At 38.2% G+C, this 17,722-nt stretch overlaps 2 protein-coding genes across 5 annotated transcripts in view; one reads left to right on the forward strand and one right to left on the reverse strand.

Moving 5' to 3' along the window:
• The window catches only part of LOC124136550 (leucine-rich repeat neuronal protein 1-like), an 81,586-nt gene extending 67,374 nt beyond the window's left edge, over positions 1-14,212 (reverse strand). For both annotated transcript variants that reach the window (XM_046502519.2, XM_046502491.2), the window contains exon 1: positions 13,619-14,212. The gene's annotated coding sequence lies outside the window, so the exon portion shown is untranslated. The remainder of the gene's footprint in view (positions 1-13,618) is intronic.
• The window catches only part of LOC124122535 (mitochondrial inner membrane protease subunit 2-like), a 148,963-nt gene that overhangs the window by 84,951 nt on the left and 46,290 nt on the right, over positions 1-17,722 (forward strand). The gene's annotated exons all lie outside the window — the stretch shown is intronic.

Genomic DNA, 17,722 nt, shown 5'->3' on the forward strand with positions numbered 1-17,722 from the left:
AACATTCTTGAAGTAGGGCTACCAGAGCAGATGTCAAAATGGGTGCAGTGGGATTCAAGCAGATGGAAAGATACATGGTATTTATGCAGTATTTTAAGTGAGTCTTTGAGGCTGAATGCAAGGATGGGTGTAGTTATAATATGATGAGGGAGTTGTAAAGGGATATAAATATCAAGTGTACATTTTATGGCGTCAGTCTGATGAAAATCACCTGTAGGTTGTTAGAATCAGTAAACATGATGTTGTGTGAGACTTCACACTGCTACACTTTACACTAGTTTGGCACACTTGTAGGAGAGTGTGTGTGTGGCAATCAGGTTGTATCTTTTTTCCTCCAGATATTTATTGTTTTAAGCTAAGAATTAAAGTGGCTTCACTAATTGAGTTCAGCTAACCAAGATTGGGATGATGGAGCATGCCAGAGTGAAATGGAGACCTTCATCACTCCGAGGAAAATGATGGAACAACGATGGAACAGTGATGGAACATTGATGGAACAGTGATGGAACAACGATGGAACAGTGATGGAACAACGATGGAACAGTGATGGAACAACGATGGAACAGTGATGGAACAACAATGGAACAGTGATGGAACAATGACAGAACCCATGATCATCTGAAGGGCCATATCACAATAATCATCATTTCTCTGTAAAATGGTAGCATATGTAAAAACGTCATCACCAATCAGTCTCAGTTATCCGACAAAACAGATTCCTTTGAGCATAAAAGATGAAAATAGTGGTGAAAATTATGTGAATGGACTAAAAATCAGTGATGACACAAGGTGTTCACAAAAAGGGAAAATATATGGTAGCACCTGCCACTCACACAATTTGTGAAAAAAGTAACTATTTATTTCCTGATGCCGCTAAACAGTATTCCTGCCCTGCGATGGCAGCCTGTAAACAAACAATACAATCAAGTCATGGACCAGAAACCCAGTACATTGATGGTGCATTTACTTATGTTTTTCAAAGTAAAAACGACATGATAATTTGGTCTGAGGAAGCTTTCTACAAATGCAGAGATTCTGTTGCATATAAGTAAAGAAAAATGTGTAAGAATTTATGAACCCTGGCCTATTATAGAAGCGTGAATGGTATGTCAATCAGATATGAGGCATCAATGTTGTTGTGTTTCCAAATCCCTCAGCAAAAATCTATCGGATGCTGTTTTTGTGTCTCCTGCTTCAGGCTTCCAGACTTGGCAGAAGAAAATTGGTGCACCCAGCTGAGCAACATGTAGTTATTCTGTAGGCTACTTGGCCATCATTGACAATCAGGCCATCACAGTTTGGCAGACTTCCATTGTCAAGCTGGGATGAGCGTCCCACTTCAGACCAACTTTATCTTTACGGACCAAACCGATGATTACCCCTCTCCAAGCCACTTAAATCAATGGAAGACTCATGCTAAAATCAACCAAACCTTGCACCAGTATTGGCCATTGCTTCTGAAAACACTGAAATTCCATCAAGACAATTACACAACCCCTTTCAAGTTGGAATGTTTTCAAAATACTGTCTGTTTTAGAAGCAAATATTGGACATTTTGTTATTGCCAATATGACTATGGTAGTTGGTTTTGCATGCAAGGGAAGATACATCTGTTTCCAACCGACACTTAAGGTTTGAAAACATAATGAATCTTTGCATCTTATTTCATTAGAAACATATGTTGATTTACCTTTGTGAGAACACGTGATTCGTCTGTGTCATCAGTGGTATGATTCGAAAAATATGTTGAAGATTTGTTTTCTTGTCAGAGATGAATGACTGTTAACTATATTTACTCCTCATTTCAGGGTTGTGTTAAATGTATTTGATCGTTAATTCATCAGGTTTGCATTTTACGGCTCATGTATGTGATTTTTCATCAAATTGAATGAACTGAACCCAGTGTTGTTCTGTGGATATGGAGAAGAGTTTGTTTGTGTTTTATTTAACACAAACACGATGTCCTAGTAAATATAGAGTACTTGTTACAATATCTTGAATTAGCCAGAAACAAGTATTAACACATTGGAGGTTGGCTAAGTATATCTAATGTTCGCTTCTCTCAAGGACAACTTGAGTTTGATTCCACAGACAGGTGTAATGTCTGAAGCCCATTCTTGGTGCCCCACCATAGAAATGCTGGTTAGAATTGGTCTCCAGCAACCCATGCTTGTTGGATCGGGTGGTCTGACTTGCTGACTTGGTTGATGCATGTCATTGTAATGCATTTGCGTAGATCGATGCGCATGACATCAAACCATGGATGGTCTAGCTGGTCCAGGCTCAAATATGTACGATCTGCCATCATAAAGCTGGATATTGCTGAGTGTGCTGTTATACAAACAAACAAAACGCTGCTATACAAGTGTTGAACCTCATTCCGCCATACACTCATACTCAAACGTGCACTGTCTACTATACTGATTAAAAAGGGGAAGTGTCCCTTTAAATATAGAGATCTGAGTGCAAAGAGACTTATTCTAATTTCCTGTCTGACTCTCCACATGTAGGATTGTGTCTTGACTCACCAGAACCAGGTCATTCTGTCCAGTAACACAAAGGCATATCGAACCCTGTTTAAATCATCGTCATTAATAACACAAATGGAATTGGCAGTTAGAGATCTGTATCAAGGATAGAGGATTATTAGATGGAGTAAATCATGCATGAGGAATTTATCAAGTAAATGATACATCATATATTGATCAGTGTCGTACAAGGTAATATTTCATACACCTAGCATTACCTGTATTGATCCAGGTGGTGAAATTACACACCACTTATTATTGACATAGTAATCCGATAACAATTTAAAGTAATACCATACTGTCAGTTAACCATATTTTGATTTAGATTTGCTGTTATGATAGGAGTGAGTTTGGTTTTATGCCGCTTTTAGCAATATCATGGTGGGGGGCACCAGAAATGGGCTTTACATATTTAACCCATATTGGGAATTGAACCCAGGTCTTTGGCGTGATGAGTGAACACTTTAACCACAAGGCTACCCCACCACACCTGTTATGATAGGAATTAAGGGGCTGAAGTAGACAACACTGTCTCGTGTTTGAGACATTCGGTCCTATGCTGTTGAAGATTGCTGGAGATGAATTAATATCATCTGCTGAGTTTGTAAAAAGGTATCATTTGTAGTCTGTCTCACTGTCCCCGGACGGTATTATTGTCCCTTCCGCCGAGCCCTTACTGTAATGAGTGAGTGAGTGAGTATGGTTTTACGCCGCTTTTAGCAATATTCCAGCAATATCACGGCGGGGAACACCAGAAATGGGCTTCACACATTGTACCCATGTCGGGAATCGAACCTGGGTCTTCGGCGCGACGAGCGCATGCTTTAACCACTAGGCTACCCGACCGCCCCCTTTACTGTAATGCTCTAGCCTTGAATGAAGCAAGACTAGATTTTCCACTGGCTCTGAATCTCCCTTCTTACAGGGGCTTCTTTACAATATAAATGGAATTGCTTGTTTCTATCGAAATTATATTCTGGTCCCTTAAATATTGGTAAGAACGTTATCAAACATGTTCATATGACTGCCAACTAGTCTTTCAGCTTTTGTAATGTGTTAATTTCTCGCGTGAAGAAAGGTTAAAATAAGTGAAAATGGGTGAGAAATTCTTACTATGAGCAAGATGATGACAAAGATGAAGTGTTTTCATATGTCTGCATGTTCCCTACACCTGCTACGTTTGGGTCTCTGATGATGTTCAAACATAAGAGAATGGTCAATGAAAAACTAAAAAAAAGAGCCTTTTAGACAGAATGTAGCCTTACCTTTACATTTAGTAGTGTTATAAGGCTAGGTGGTTTGATGACTTACGTAATGATTTCTAAAGGCTTGACTAATTTCCTAAATTATTATTATTATTAAAACATTGTTCACATATATTTAGAATGTTCTCATGTTAAAGTGAGTGAGTATGGTTTTACGCCGCTTTTAGCAATATTCCAGCAATATCACGGCGGGGGACACCAGAAATGGGCTTCACACATTGTACCCATGTCGGGAATCGAACCTGGGTCTTCGGCATGACGAGCGAACGCTTTAACCACTAGGCTACCCGACCGCCCCTCTCATGTTAAAGAATTCTGGGACGAATGTAATGCTTTCATAAATGTTATTTTTGGTCATGTTATTACAAAACAAGAAAATTATGAGTATCCAGGGGATCAAAAAGCAACAGTATGATACCTTGTTGTAATGAACAACCCTAGAAAGCCTCCACTCTCAATGTGCAATGCGACTGTGATGTTTAATAAAACTACAGCACGAGGGATATTCATCATTTCGTCCAGCACGGTTACCGTATCATCATTGTCCTAGCACTGCCATGTTTAATGTGCTCTCCTCCTGTTGCCGGTCAGCACATGTTTTATAATGTTTCTTCTGGTTGTTATGGTGATAAAACCATTTAAACTCATGGTTTGACAAGCAAATGAATAATCATTTCCCTGGAGAGCTCTTCACCAGGAATAGAAAAATGATTGTGCAAATCAGTTTGTGTGTTTCCTATGGCTCCGAGCGACTACTTGCTGTTTGTTCAGCAAAAATGGAATTGTAAAACAGCTTGAAAAATCACTATGTTTATGGAACGATGTTTGAAGGTACTCTATGATAAAGTGGTTGCTTAGTGTAAGCTAATGAAAAATACCAGATTTGCGAAATATATAGTTATGTTTTAAACTCTCTTTTTTTTGCCTCTGAGCTATTTTGATGAAAATCATTTGGCAGATAGAAATCTGATGTGTATTGATGTGTGACGCATGGCATTGTAAAACTGTTTCATGGCCGACATCCTTATGCAGCATTGCCTGTGGAACTGTTTGGAAGTGAAAGTTCTGTCAGAGCTGCACTGCTGCACTATTTCAGATTGGGCTATTATTATTTTTTATTTGTTAGATCAAGGATGCACTTTGTCAAAGTCAGAAGTCGGAGGATGGAATAAAAATACTTTAATAACTTCACATTATGCCATGTCGATTAGGTCTGGCATCAATGCTGAGGTCAAATGATGAATTTACCATATTTAGCGTAATCGTCTGCTGGAAACTTCGGTTTTTATTGGAAGACAAAGGAGTTAATATTTGGCAAAGTCTGCATATCAAAAACAAGGGAGGTAATTCTAGAATTATTATGTAAGGAATTACGTTGACTATGATTTGGCGAAATATTAAATGTTAACTTGAACATCACAACTTTCCTAGATGATTTTTTTTTAAGAACACTGCGTGACCAAAAATATTTTTGCATGTATGATGTGTTTCGATTATTTTGTTATCTCAAATTATGAAGAAAATAGTGACGGCGAATTCATGATCCAACAAATATAAACATAATGGCCTTATTAATGTGAGAAATTCACAGCCATTCGTGGCTATTGAGGTTAAAGCACCCCATCTTTAAAACAGGGTTAGAAACTAACAGTTTTCGGCCACTAGTCCTTATAATGATAACATAAAGCAAAACCCTTAAAAAGGGCAAATTTCTACTAGTCCTTATGATACCTTTACCATTGGGCAGTTTGGCAAGGACTGTAGGACTAGTGCCAATTTCTAACGCTGTAAAATGGTAAAGAGATGAATATTGTGTATATATGCACACACATTATGCATACAGGGCCATAAATTAGTATCCATATACCCATATACATAATGCAAAACATTGCAGAGAGGATTTTAAAAACATATTTATGCAAGCTGTAGCCAATAGAACCATGGGAAGCTGTAGCAGATTGTCCAATTCATTACGATCCATGGTAGTCATGTAGGTATGTATATCGTATTTCCTCTATTAGATGGCCTAGGTGTCTATTCATTTCAAGCTTTTACCAATCGTCTATTAGAGGGCTGGTGTCTATTCTGTTTAATGCTGGCACAGTGGCAACTCAAGACCTTATCGAAAAGCGAGTGCTACAGTCAGTCATACAGAGGGTACATTTGCAGGAAACGGTCATTTTTATTTACCAACATATCACAGAATAAAATAGGAAATTGTTATCTTGAGACCGAACGTCGAAGGGAGTGCAAGAGTGTGTCGGAGAACTGGCATGTATTAGCATCTAATAGAAGAACAACAGTAAGCAATATCAGGGATACTAGATGTCTCATCTGTGGAACTTGTCTACTGAAACTGATAAGGCAATTAAATTAAATACACATAACAACAGTCTGCAACTTTAGCCTCTGGTCCCAACCCCAAGTCTAGTAAATATCTGTACTGTCTTGTAAGCTTGGGTAATAGTAATAGTCTCTATCATAAGACTAAAATCTACTGAAATTGAAGCTTAGAGACATGTTCTGTCCAGTAAACTCAGATGTTTTTGGCACAGACTTTAACAATAACCGTGAGTGAGCGAGTATGGTTTTATGGCGCTTTTAGCAATATTCCAGCAATATCACAGTCGGGGACACCAGAAATGGGCTTCACACATTGTACCCATGTGGGGAATCGAACCCAGGTCTTCGATGTGAAGAGCGAAAGGTTTATCCACGAGCCTACCCCACCCCCCTGTAACAATTTGAGGATGCAGATAGGATGTATATTGCTGTTGCCGGTAAATAGGTCTGGCACAGGCAAACTAGTTTTGAAATCATGAGCACCAATATACTGTGACAGGCAGCCATATCAGGATGAGAACTTCATCATCATCATCATCAACATAACTTCAACTATAGTAAATAATAAATAAATCCATTAGCAATATTTTCTGTCATAAAGCCCGGTAAATGGTTTATTTGCCCATCGATATTGAGCACATATGTGACATACATTCCGTACCCTGGTCTTTGATCATATATACTACTCAGCAGTTTACAAGGACCAGACCTTTTACTGAGGTATCTATATTGGTCCTTAGCAAATATTGAGTAGTATATCAACAAGTTTCCAGAATCTGATCTTAACATTGTCATCTTGTTATGTACAGGACAGCCAATCTATTGATGCTGCTGATGTGAATCAACTTGGAACCACATCAAGTGTAGTGCCCCGAGCCATGTGTTTGTCCGTGTCTTGCACAAAGGACCGGAGATTCACATACGAAGACAACCTCTGGATTCTATATATACAGCACCATTGCACTGGATGCTCGAGCATTTGATGGATGCTAGAATCAATCTGTTATTAGATACGCACCACTATAAGCCTGGCCCATCTGCAACATTGTTATGTTCACAAATGTATTGACCACAGTTACAACTGTATGGACTACATGGGGTCAGCCTATTATGCTTTACATTGGTGTCACAACTAACCACTCCAAGTTTGACTTCTTCGATTGGCTGTTTTATGGAGACATCTACGTATTGTATTGGATGAGATGATGATTGTAAGGATTGTTTGTTTGTTTTTTAACGCCGCCCTCAGCAATATTCCAGCTATTTGACGGTGGGCTGTAAATAATCGCATGTGGACCAGACAATCCAGTGATTGACATCATGAGCAATTGATACACAATTGGGATACATAGACATGCACCAACCAGTGATTTATATCATGAGATTCGCAACTGTGATACAATGATCTGCATCAATGAAGTCAGCGAGCCTCACCACCCGATCCAGTTAGTCGCCTCTCAGGACAAGCATGTATTGCTGAAGGCTGTAGGGAAGGGTCTGTTGTTGGACATTGGCATTGAACAGAAACTGGTTGTAGCGTTTTTGCTTTGTATGAAAGAGAAGTCAGTTTGTTGTTGCAATCATTGATGATTACAGGGGTCACAGAGTTATTGGTGTTGATCCACAGTTGTTAAGACATTCTGGAGGAGTGGCTATATAGAGAATCTTGCCGAATGACTTGTGATGGAAATAACTTCTTGTGGGAGATTTTCAATATTTAGGAACCTGGTCAACCATATTTATATGATCAATAATGTAGAAGACTTATGAATGTAGTTGTTTATCTTCATTCAGGACTTGTGTTGAATATTGTTTCTGAATACATGCTTTAGAGTGAGTCAGTCAGCCTCTTCATCCCTTGGATGGGTGACTTTTCTTACTTTGAGCTCTCATGCCTCAATGGAATAAATAGATGTAGTTAACACTCTATTGTGCATACCCTCAATGTGAACTGAATTGTATAACTAAATGCATATCTTAATTTGAACTTGGTGCTTGACTGGACTTGTTCAACATAAGTAGATACTCTGAATGCAGTTGCCTCGGGTGAAATAGTGCAAACGTTTCTGTCAGTACTATACTGGTTCATTGTGAAGTAAAGAGAGCTTCATCTGCTCATCTGGGCGAGGGGCAGTCGGGTAGCCTAGTGGTTAAAGCGTTCGCTCGTCACGCCGAAGACCCAGGTTCGATTCCTGACATAGGTACAATTTGAAGCCCATTTCTGGTGCCCCCTGTCATGATATTGCTGGAATATTGCTAAAAGCGGCATAAAACCATACGCACTCACTCACTCATCTGAGTAATGGGGTAACCTAGTCATTAAAGCATTTGCTCATCATGACGAAAGACCTTGGTTCCATTCCCCACATGGGTACAATGTGTGAAGTCTATTTCTGGTGTCCCCTGTCATGATATTGCTGGAATATTGCTGAAACAATATTCACTCACTCCTCTGCTCATCAAATATATGATGCACTTTACAACCTCCCTTTGAAGTTGCGTATATACATATATTGATATCAATTTTTAACACCAATACCTTCAAAATCCATATATATCTTGTTTCTACAATCTGAAAGTTTATGATGTATGAAACAATTCCATATGCTTTCTTTGTTTTGTTGTTTCATGCCACGCCCAGAAATATTCTAGCTACATGACGGCGGTCTGTAAATTATTGAGTCAGGACTGGACAATCCAGCGATTGACAACATGAGCATCAGTCCACGCATTTGGGATATGATAACATGCATCAACCAAGTCAGCAAGTCTGACCACCTGATCCTGTTAGTCGCCTGTTACGACAAGCATAGTCGCCTTTTATGGCAAGCATGGGTTGCTGAAGACCTGTTCTTCCCCAGATCTTAACTGGGATTGCCTCTCTGGGCCCAGACAATCAGGGAGGGTGGGTTGCACACATGGATCACTCGAGCAGCACACAACACACCCAGAGGCATACCACTCACCAGCAATAGAAACGAACAGGTTTACTCCACTAGTCCTTATATTGATAACATATATCAAAATCCTTAAAAATGGCAAATATCTTCTAGTCCTTAAGGATAACTTAACTATTGGGCAGTTTGGCAGGACTACAGGACTAGTGCCAATTTCTAATGCTGTTCACTTATACAACTGATATGCATGAGTGCTATATCTTCCAGTACTTCTTACAAAATAATTGTGTGCACTTTGTCGGTTGCTTGTACATGAGGGGGGAACTGAACTGGAAAAGCTAAGAAATCATTAATCTATAATTATGAGATAATTTGGACCGGATATTTCAAGAAACATGTAGATTTGTAATGTACATCTGTCAATAATTAAAAAGGCAGCTGATAGCTTTCATCATACAACTGTGTACCCAGTAATTATCCAAAACCTGTTTATGATATGGTCATTCACCATATGTTGTTATGAATTTCATAATTATACTTAATTATAGTACATGGACAAATGAATTTTACATCCTCAATTAAGAAACTTAAAATGAGATAAAATTTTAGTTGATGGAAATGCACTTTAGGAAAATATCTTCTTGTGTCTGAAATATCTAATTATTGTTTAGGAAATATGTACCGTACAGAGATAGTAAGCAGAAAGAAATTCAACACAAAAGAGGCCATTGTGTCTGGTTAAGTCGTGGCCCAGAGATACCATCAGAGTTACATCCAGGCACTACTGCCGTTACATGCCGACTGAAAACTGCAGGTGATGTACCAATGATAAATACTCTATGCTCTGTCATCCATTCAAATCACATGAATACCATGAAGATCCGGGGTAGAATAGGTCTTCAGCAACCCATGCTTGCCGATAAAGACAACTATGCCTGTCGTAACAGGCGACTAACAGGATCGGGAGCTGAGACTCACCGACTTGGTTGATGCATGTCATTGTATCCCAACTGCGTACATCATTGTTCATGATGTCAATCACGGGATTGTCTTGTCAAGTCTCCATTATTCACAGACTGCCATCGTCTAGCTGGAATATCTTTTGACGCCTTGTTAAAAACAATAAATCAAAAGGAACTTGAACTATGTAAAATACGGTAGATGCGTTCTGATGACACAATCCTCTGTTCTTCAGTTGGCTTGTGTTTACACAATGCAACATAAGACTTATTGATATCTAGGTCACAATAATGCACCACAGTGTAGTATGTTTATATTGACATAACACCTGTTACTATGCCATTGTCAATATCCAGTCAGGTTCAAACTGAGTGCAAAGTAGGATTTTTAATTCTTCTATATAGAATTGCCATAGTGCTAAGTGAATGATGTAAGCAAACATATGATATATTCACACATTGTGGCCTACATTCAGCTGTTTCAAACCAAGATTGATTAACAGACAGCGTCCATGTCCTCTTTGCATGCACTTTCAACATTGATGATTAAAGTTTCTCGACAGGTAATGGGGTTGTCACACTTTTAAAAAGAAAGAAAAATTCTCATGTTTGAAAAACCAGTGCTGTGTCAAGAGACAAACGGTTTTGGGGTTGAAACATGACTCATCAATAGTGATGCAACAGCATTCGTATACCACATTCATTTCAACCAATCCGAAATTTTCAAGTAGTGATTATGGAAGAGGCAGAGTAAATTGTGGTGTAAGTGGCATGGCTCATATTGATCTGTCCATCTGACACAGCAGGGAAATGTCACACGGGAAATTGATTTTACTCATTACGAGATGATGGATAATAACTGGGCACAGTTCAGGTGTAAAGTGTACTGTGAGAGTGTACTGTGAGTGTACTAGTACTAATGGACGCAACACCAAGGGTGTCAACTTGTAATATAACTGAATCAATACACATCCCTGCCGTGCTTGTCGTGTCATTTCATGTCAGTCGTCTGTTTTTGACAGGAGTTTGGTTTAGATAGTTGGGCTGAGTCGAAAAAAATGATCTCATTCTTGTCATTCGTCCATGAAAACACATTAGAGTTTGCATTTTTAAGGGGTTTAGTTGGAGGTGCACAGCATTACTGGTATAGCACAGTATATGAAATACTAATATATACATATCATGAAAGCTTTCACGTATCGCAATATATAAATCATTATTGCAATAAATTGTGATACGAAATTAAGGCCAGTGACCGTCACTTGTTTTTGTAATTTACTTTTAGTTTCAAATCAAGAAATGATTTATATACTGAATACACAGCAAATTTAATCAGTACTATTCCTGTGTGAATACTGATATTAGCACCAATGCATTTTAGCGATTGTCAGTGCTGATTGGTCAGTTGAAGCCATGTGACATTATGGTGCTTCATTGTTGAGAAAATTACGATATGACATCATATTTTGTTCATGATGTCACAAAATGATCACTGCGCGTCATCTGAATAATGTTTGCCTTCACGGAAGTTTCTCTGTAGCTTGACATTTCATACGTCTGTTAATCATTTCTCTCTTAAAATGCCCATGTGATATATGATATGACCTACCCAAAACCCAAAATTTACTGATTTTCTTTCCTTTGAATGAGGGGCGGTCGGGTAGCCTAGTGGTTAAAGCGTTCGCTCGTCACGCCGAAGATCCGGGTTCGATTCCCGACATGGGTACAATGTGTGAAGCCCATTTCTGGTGTCCCCCGCCGTGATATTGCTGGAATATTGCTAAAAGCGGTGTAAAACCATACTCACTCACTCCTGTGAATGAAAGGCTTGGGATTGACAACATTCGTTCTATCGGGACATCAAATCTGTAATTCCTCGTAGCTCATTTGGTATTCCCTGATTAACTACTAATAACTAGATTACTTGATGTACTGATTTTGCTGATTGAAGGAACGAAGTCAGACACATGTTACAAGAAGGTTTGAAACAGTATTTCCAGGCTAATGCATATACACATATGTAGTCTAATCTTTATAAAAGAGCCAGCCTGAAACACTCTGATGGATACATTCTAAATAGTAAATGAGTCTAAAAGATACTAGACTGTTCTTCTTCAACCTTTCTTCATGCTTTCTGAAATTTATACCTTTTTTTATTTTTGTCCTTGTTGCTGACTGACACTGAAACAACTTGATGTTTCTATGTAGAGAGACTGTCCCGAGTGTCTTGATATCAAATATATCAACACATTAGTTGATAAAAGTTTAAAGGACCCAGGCTTGATAAGTGTTGATGTATTTGAGCTACTAGCATGAGATTCTATTTATACTGTAGAATGAATCTTCCAATTTTTTTTAGCTTGTAAACAGTTAATAGCCAGTATCTTTAGTGTAAAATGAACAGCTAGCCATCTGTGCAGGCCAGTTTTGGATGATAGATGAACGGGCCTATAATCTCTGGAGTGAGTGAGTTGGCTTTAACGCTTTGAAACAGTATTCCAATTATATCACAGCGTGTCAGCTCAATGTGGGAGGAAAGCCCGAAGTGATGCAGGTCTCAGACATTTATATGTAATTACCACTTTGGTGAAACGGACATGGTGCTGACAAACCTAGACACATAATAGGGGCAAACCGGGATTCGAACCAACAATCAAAGGTTTTGGCATGCCCAAGGGACACAACTCTGCACAGCGAATTGTTGGGCCTTAGACGATTGGGCCACCCATTCCCCTCCTATACACAAGTACCCATTATCACCTTCATCCTAGCTTCGTCAAGCAGTCTCATCTTTTTGTCATAGCAGCTTATCAGACAATCATGAGGTAACAGTTTCAATCAGAACTCCTGAAGCAAAGATCTACTCAATTACAGGCGTTAAGCCTTTCAGGATACACCTTGGCCTGGCTAATTGCAGCAAGACAAAGGAATGTGTGTGCTGGGTGCTATGACTGATTAGTTCTACCTAGACCACTGACGCCATGGAGAGATGGCGGTTCCTTAACACGAGGCATCTGGTTGCATCCCCATCAGGAGGAAGGGATGCATGTCAGTTTGTGTATAATCAACTGTGTCTGCATGACTAACACTGGCCTGCCATTCAGGAAGTGCAGGCTGACACGGATGACATCACGCGTTGCACTATCAGTTACCTGGTGACATGGCGGCAATCAGTATGAGTGTCACAAGTTGACACTGAAAGCCATTTAGATATGTGTTGGAGAATAATTTTTAATAAATTTGGGTATTATTTCATAAGTCTGTATCCTTTGATTTTATGTATTATATGTTTATTTAACCCTATTGTTGAAGGTGAACGTAATTTGCTTTTTTAAGTTTGTACCTTTTCTTGTTTGGGAACCTAATTCTTAAGATTTGATTCTGAGCTATATTTCCAGACATCCCATAGACGTAATAAACTTTAACCTATTCTACAAAGACTATGAATATCAAATACTCTGAGATGCAGTTTTGCATCATAAACTTGCTTCATGTTTCTACATGATTCCCCAACATAATATGTAAATATTTACCATGAAACACATGTGGTTGATGGTACCAGCTTGGAGAACTGGCCACAGCTCCAAAAGCCATCCCAATCAATAAATATAAGATTAAAAGCTCACCGTAACCACCTCCCAGCCACTGCCTTCTGGATGCCTTGGTCAAGTACATCAGTGCTAGGTATTTCCCACATCAGCAGATGACAAGATGCCAGATCTTCACCAACTCTCTCCTCAAAGGATCAATTGTCAGACTTGCTCATGTAATACACAGCAGTGATCATGTGCCGAATATTCACGCAGGAGTTGGGCCACAGCACTGTAAGGAGAGGCTGTGGATTCCTGTAGTATGATATTCTGCGAGGGTCTCACTCAGTAGCAGTGGTATTGAGGTGTTGAGTCCTAACTGCCTAAGGGAACCAGACAATGCTTGTGTTGTCATCATTTTATTTTGTCATGCCACGAAGCTGCTGATGGATAAATTGATTTCCCGCCAAATGTCATTTGAAGCCTGTGTACTTAATATCTCTAGTTCATTGTTATGTTGAAGATGTTATCTTTCGATAATTGTTTCAAAATTATTATTAAATGTATTGTCTTTCCAGTGGAAAATGGAAAAGTTTTCCTTTGATTGGAGATGGGGATAGTATTTTAAGTTATGAGAAATTCTTATACAGTCAAACATCATTGTCAAATCCAAAGGCACAGATTGAGGTGCCAGGACAAGCTGAATCTGGGTTCAAATCCTGGATCACCCTGATTTTGATTCCTGGTTTGTCAGCACCTGCAAAAACCTGCATCTTGCTATGCAGAGTTCGGCCCCAGGTGTGCCAGATTATCACTGGTTGCAATCCAAGGTGTGTCCTAATTGGGATCCTTGGTTAGTTAGCACCGTACCCATGTTTTGAGTTTCACTGAACACTTTTCCAGATGCTAATGTGGTTTTTTTTCCTTGTTCTTCCCTGTCTTCGTTTTGGGTCCAGACAAATAGATGCATAGTTGAGTGAATTCTCATTTTGAGCAATTATCTTGTGATTAACATATTCACTGCATACAGTGATCTACATTTAAACACAGTGATCTAGATTCAAACTCAGTGATTTGCATTCAAACTCAGTGATCTACATCTAAACTCAGTGGTCTGCATTTAAACTCAGTGATATACATTTAAACTCAGTGATCTACATTCAAACTCAGTGATCTACATTCAAACTCAGTGATCTACATTTAAACTCAGTGATCTACATTCAAACTCAGTGATCTAGATTCAAACTCAGTGAGCTACATTTAAACTCAGTGATCTACATTCAAACTCAGTGATCTAGATTCAAACTCAGTGATCTACATTCAAACACAGTGATCTACATTCAAACTCAGTGATCTACATTCAAACTCAGTTACCTACATTCAAACTAAGTGATCTACATTCAAACTCAGTGATCTACATTCAAACACAGTGATCTAGATTCAAACTCAGTGATCTACATTCAAACTCAGTGATCTAGATTCAAACTCAGTGATCTACATTTAAACTCAGTGATCTACATTCAAACTCAGTGATCTACATTCAAACTCAGTGATCTACATTCAAACACAGTGATCTACGTTCAAACACAGTGATCTAGATTCAAACTCAGTGATCTACATTCAAACTCAGTGATCTAGATTCAAACTCAGTGATCTACATTTAAACTCAGTGATCTACATTTAAACTCAGTGATCTACATTCAAACTCAGTGATCTACATTCAAACAGTGATCTACATTCAAACTCAGTGATCTACATTTAAACTCAGTGATCTACATTCAAACTCAGTGATCTACATTTAAACTCAGTGATCTACATTCAAACTCAGTGATCTACATTCAAACTCAGTGATCTACATTCAAACACAGTGATCTGAATTTAAACTCAATGATCTACATTTAAACTCAGTGATCTACATTCAAACTCAGTGATCTACATTTAAACTCAGTGATCTACATTCAAACTCAGTGATCTAGATTCAAACTCAGTGATCTACATTCAAACTCAGTGATCTACATTCAAACAGTGATCTACATTCAAACTCAGTGATCTACATTTAAACTCAGTGATCTACATTCAAACTCAGTGATCTACATTTAAACTCAGTGATCTACATTCAAACTCAGTGATCTACATTCAAACTCAGTGATCTACATTCAAACACAGTGATCTGAATTTAAACTCAATGATCCACATTTAAACTCAGTGATCTACATTCAAACTCAGTGATCTACATTCAAACTCAGTGATCTACATTTAAACTCAGTGATCTACATTCAAACTCAGTGATCTAGATTCAAACTCAGTGATCTACATTCAAACTCAGGGATCTACATTCAAAGTCAGTGATCTGCATTTAAACTCAGTGATCTACATTTAAACTCAGTGATCTACATCTAAACTCAGTGATCTACATTTAAACTCAGTGATCTACATTTAAACTCAGTGATCTACATTCAAACATAGTGATCTACATTCAAACTCAGTGATCTAGATTCAAACTCAGTGATCTACATTCAAACTCAGTGATCTAGATTCAAACTCAGTGATCTACATTTAAACTCAGTGATCTACATTCAAACTCAGTGATCTACATTCAAACTCAGTGATCTACATTCAAACTCAGTGATCTACATTTAAACTCAGTGATCTACATCTAAACTCAGTGGTCTACATTTAAACTCAGTGATCTACATTTAAACTCAGTGATCTACATTCAAACATAGTGATCTACATTCAAACTCAGTGATCCACATTTAAACTCAATGATCTACATTCAAACTCAGTGATCTACATTCAAACTCAGTGATCTGCATTTAAACACAGTGATCTACATTCAAACTCAGTGATCTACATTCAAACTCAGTGATCTACATTCAAACACAGTGATCTAGATTCAAACTCAGTGATCTACATTTAAACTCAGTGATCTACATTCAAACTCAGTGATCTACATTTAAACTCAGTGATCTGAATTTAAACTCAATGATCTACATTTAAACTCAGTGATCTGAATTTAAACTCAATTATCTACATTTAAACTCAGTGATCCGCATTTAAACTCAATGATCTACATTTAAACTCAGTGATCTACATTTAAACTCAGTGATCTACATTCAAAGATAGTGATCTACATTCAAACTCAGTGATCCGCATTTAAACTCAATGATCTACATTCAAACTCAGTGATCTACATTCAAACTCAGTGATCTGAATTTAAACTCAGAGATCTGCATTTAAACTCAGTGATCTATATTTAAACTCAATGATCTACATTTAAACTCAGGGATCTACATTTAAACACGATCTACATTTAAAGTCAGTGATTTGCATTCAAACTCATTGATCTACTTTCAAACTCAGTGATCTACATCTAAACTCAGTGGTCTACATTCAAACTCATTGATCTACTTTCAAACTCAGTGATCTGCATTTAAACTCAGTGATCTACATTTAAACTCAGTGATCTACATTTAAATTCAATGATCTACATTCAAAGTCAGTGATCTGCATTTAAACTCAATGAACTACATTCAAACTCATTGATCTACTTTCAAACTCTGTGATCTACATTTAAACTCAGTGATCTACATTTAAATTCAATGATCTACATTCAAACTCAGTGATCTGCATTTAAACTCAGTGATCTACATTCAAACTCAGGGATCTACATTCAAAGTCAGTGATCTGCATTCAAACTCAGTGATCTACATTTAAACTCAGTGGTCTACGTTTAAACTCAATGATCTACATTCAAACTCAGGGATCTACATTCAAAGTCAGTGATCTGCATTTAAACTCAATGATCTACATTCAAACTCAATGATCTACATTCAAAGTCAGTGATCTGCATTTAAACTCAATGATCTACATTCAAACTCAATGATCTACATTCAAACTCAGTGATCTACATTTAAACACACTGATCTACATTTAAACTCAGTGATCTACATTCAAACTCAGTGATCTTAATCTACACTCACACCGAGCTAATTAATTTACTCACAGAACACCACTGTGGTCTAGTGGTAGAGCGTCCATCCAGAAAGTGGAAGGTCCAGGGTTCGATTCCCAGCCGCGTCATACCAAAGATGATTAAAGATGGTACTTGTTGTTACCCTGCTTAGTGCTCGGCATTAAGGGGCTAAAACAAGGATTGGTCAGCTCGGAGTCAGTATACTGTGTCTGAGTGGGGTATTC

The sequence above is a fragment of the Haliotis rufescens genome, unplaced genomic scaffold (assembly GCF_023055435.1).
Source record: "Haliotis rufescens isolate VD_foot unplaced genomic scaffold, xgHalRufe1.0.p SCAF_16, whole genome shotgun sequence".
Lineage (NCBI taxonomy): Eukaryota > Metazoa > Mollusca > Gastropoda > Lepetellida > Haliotidae > Haliotis > Haliotis rufescens.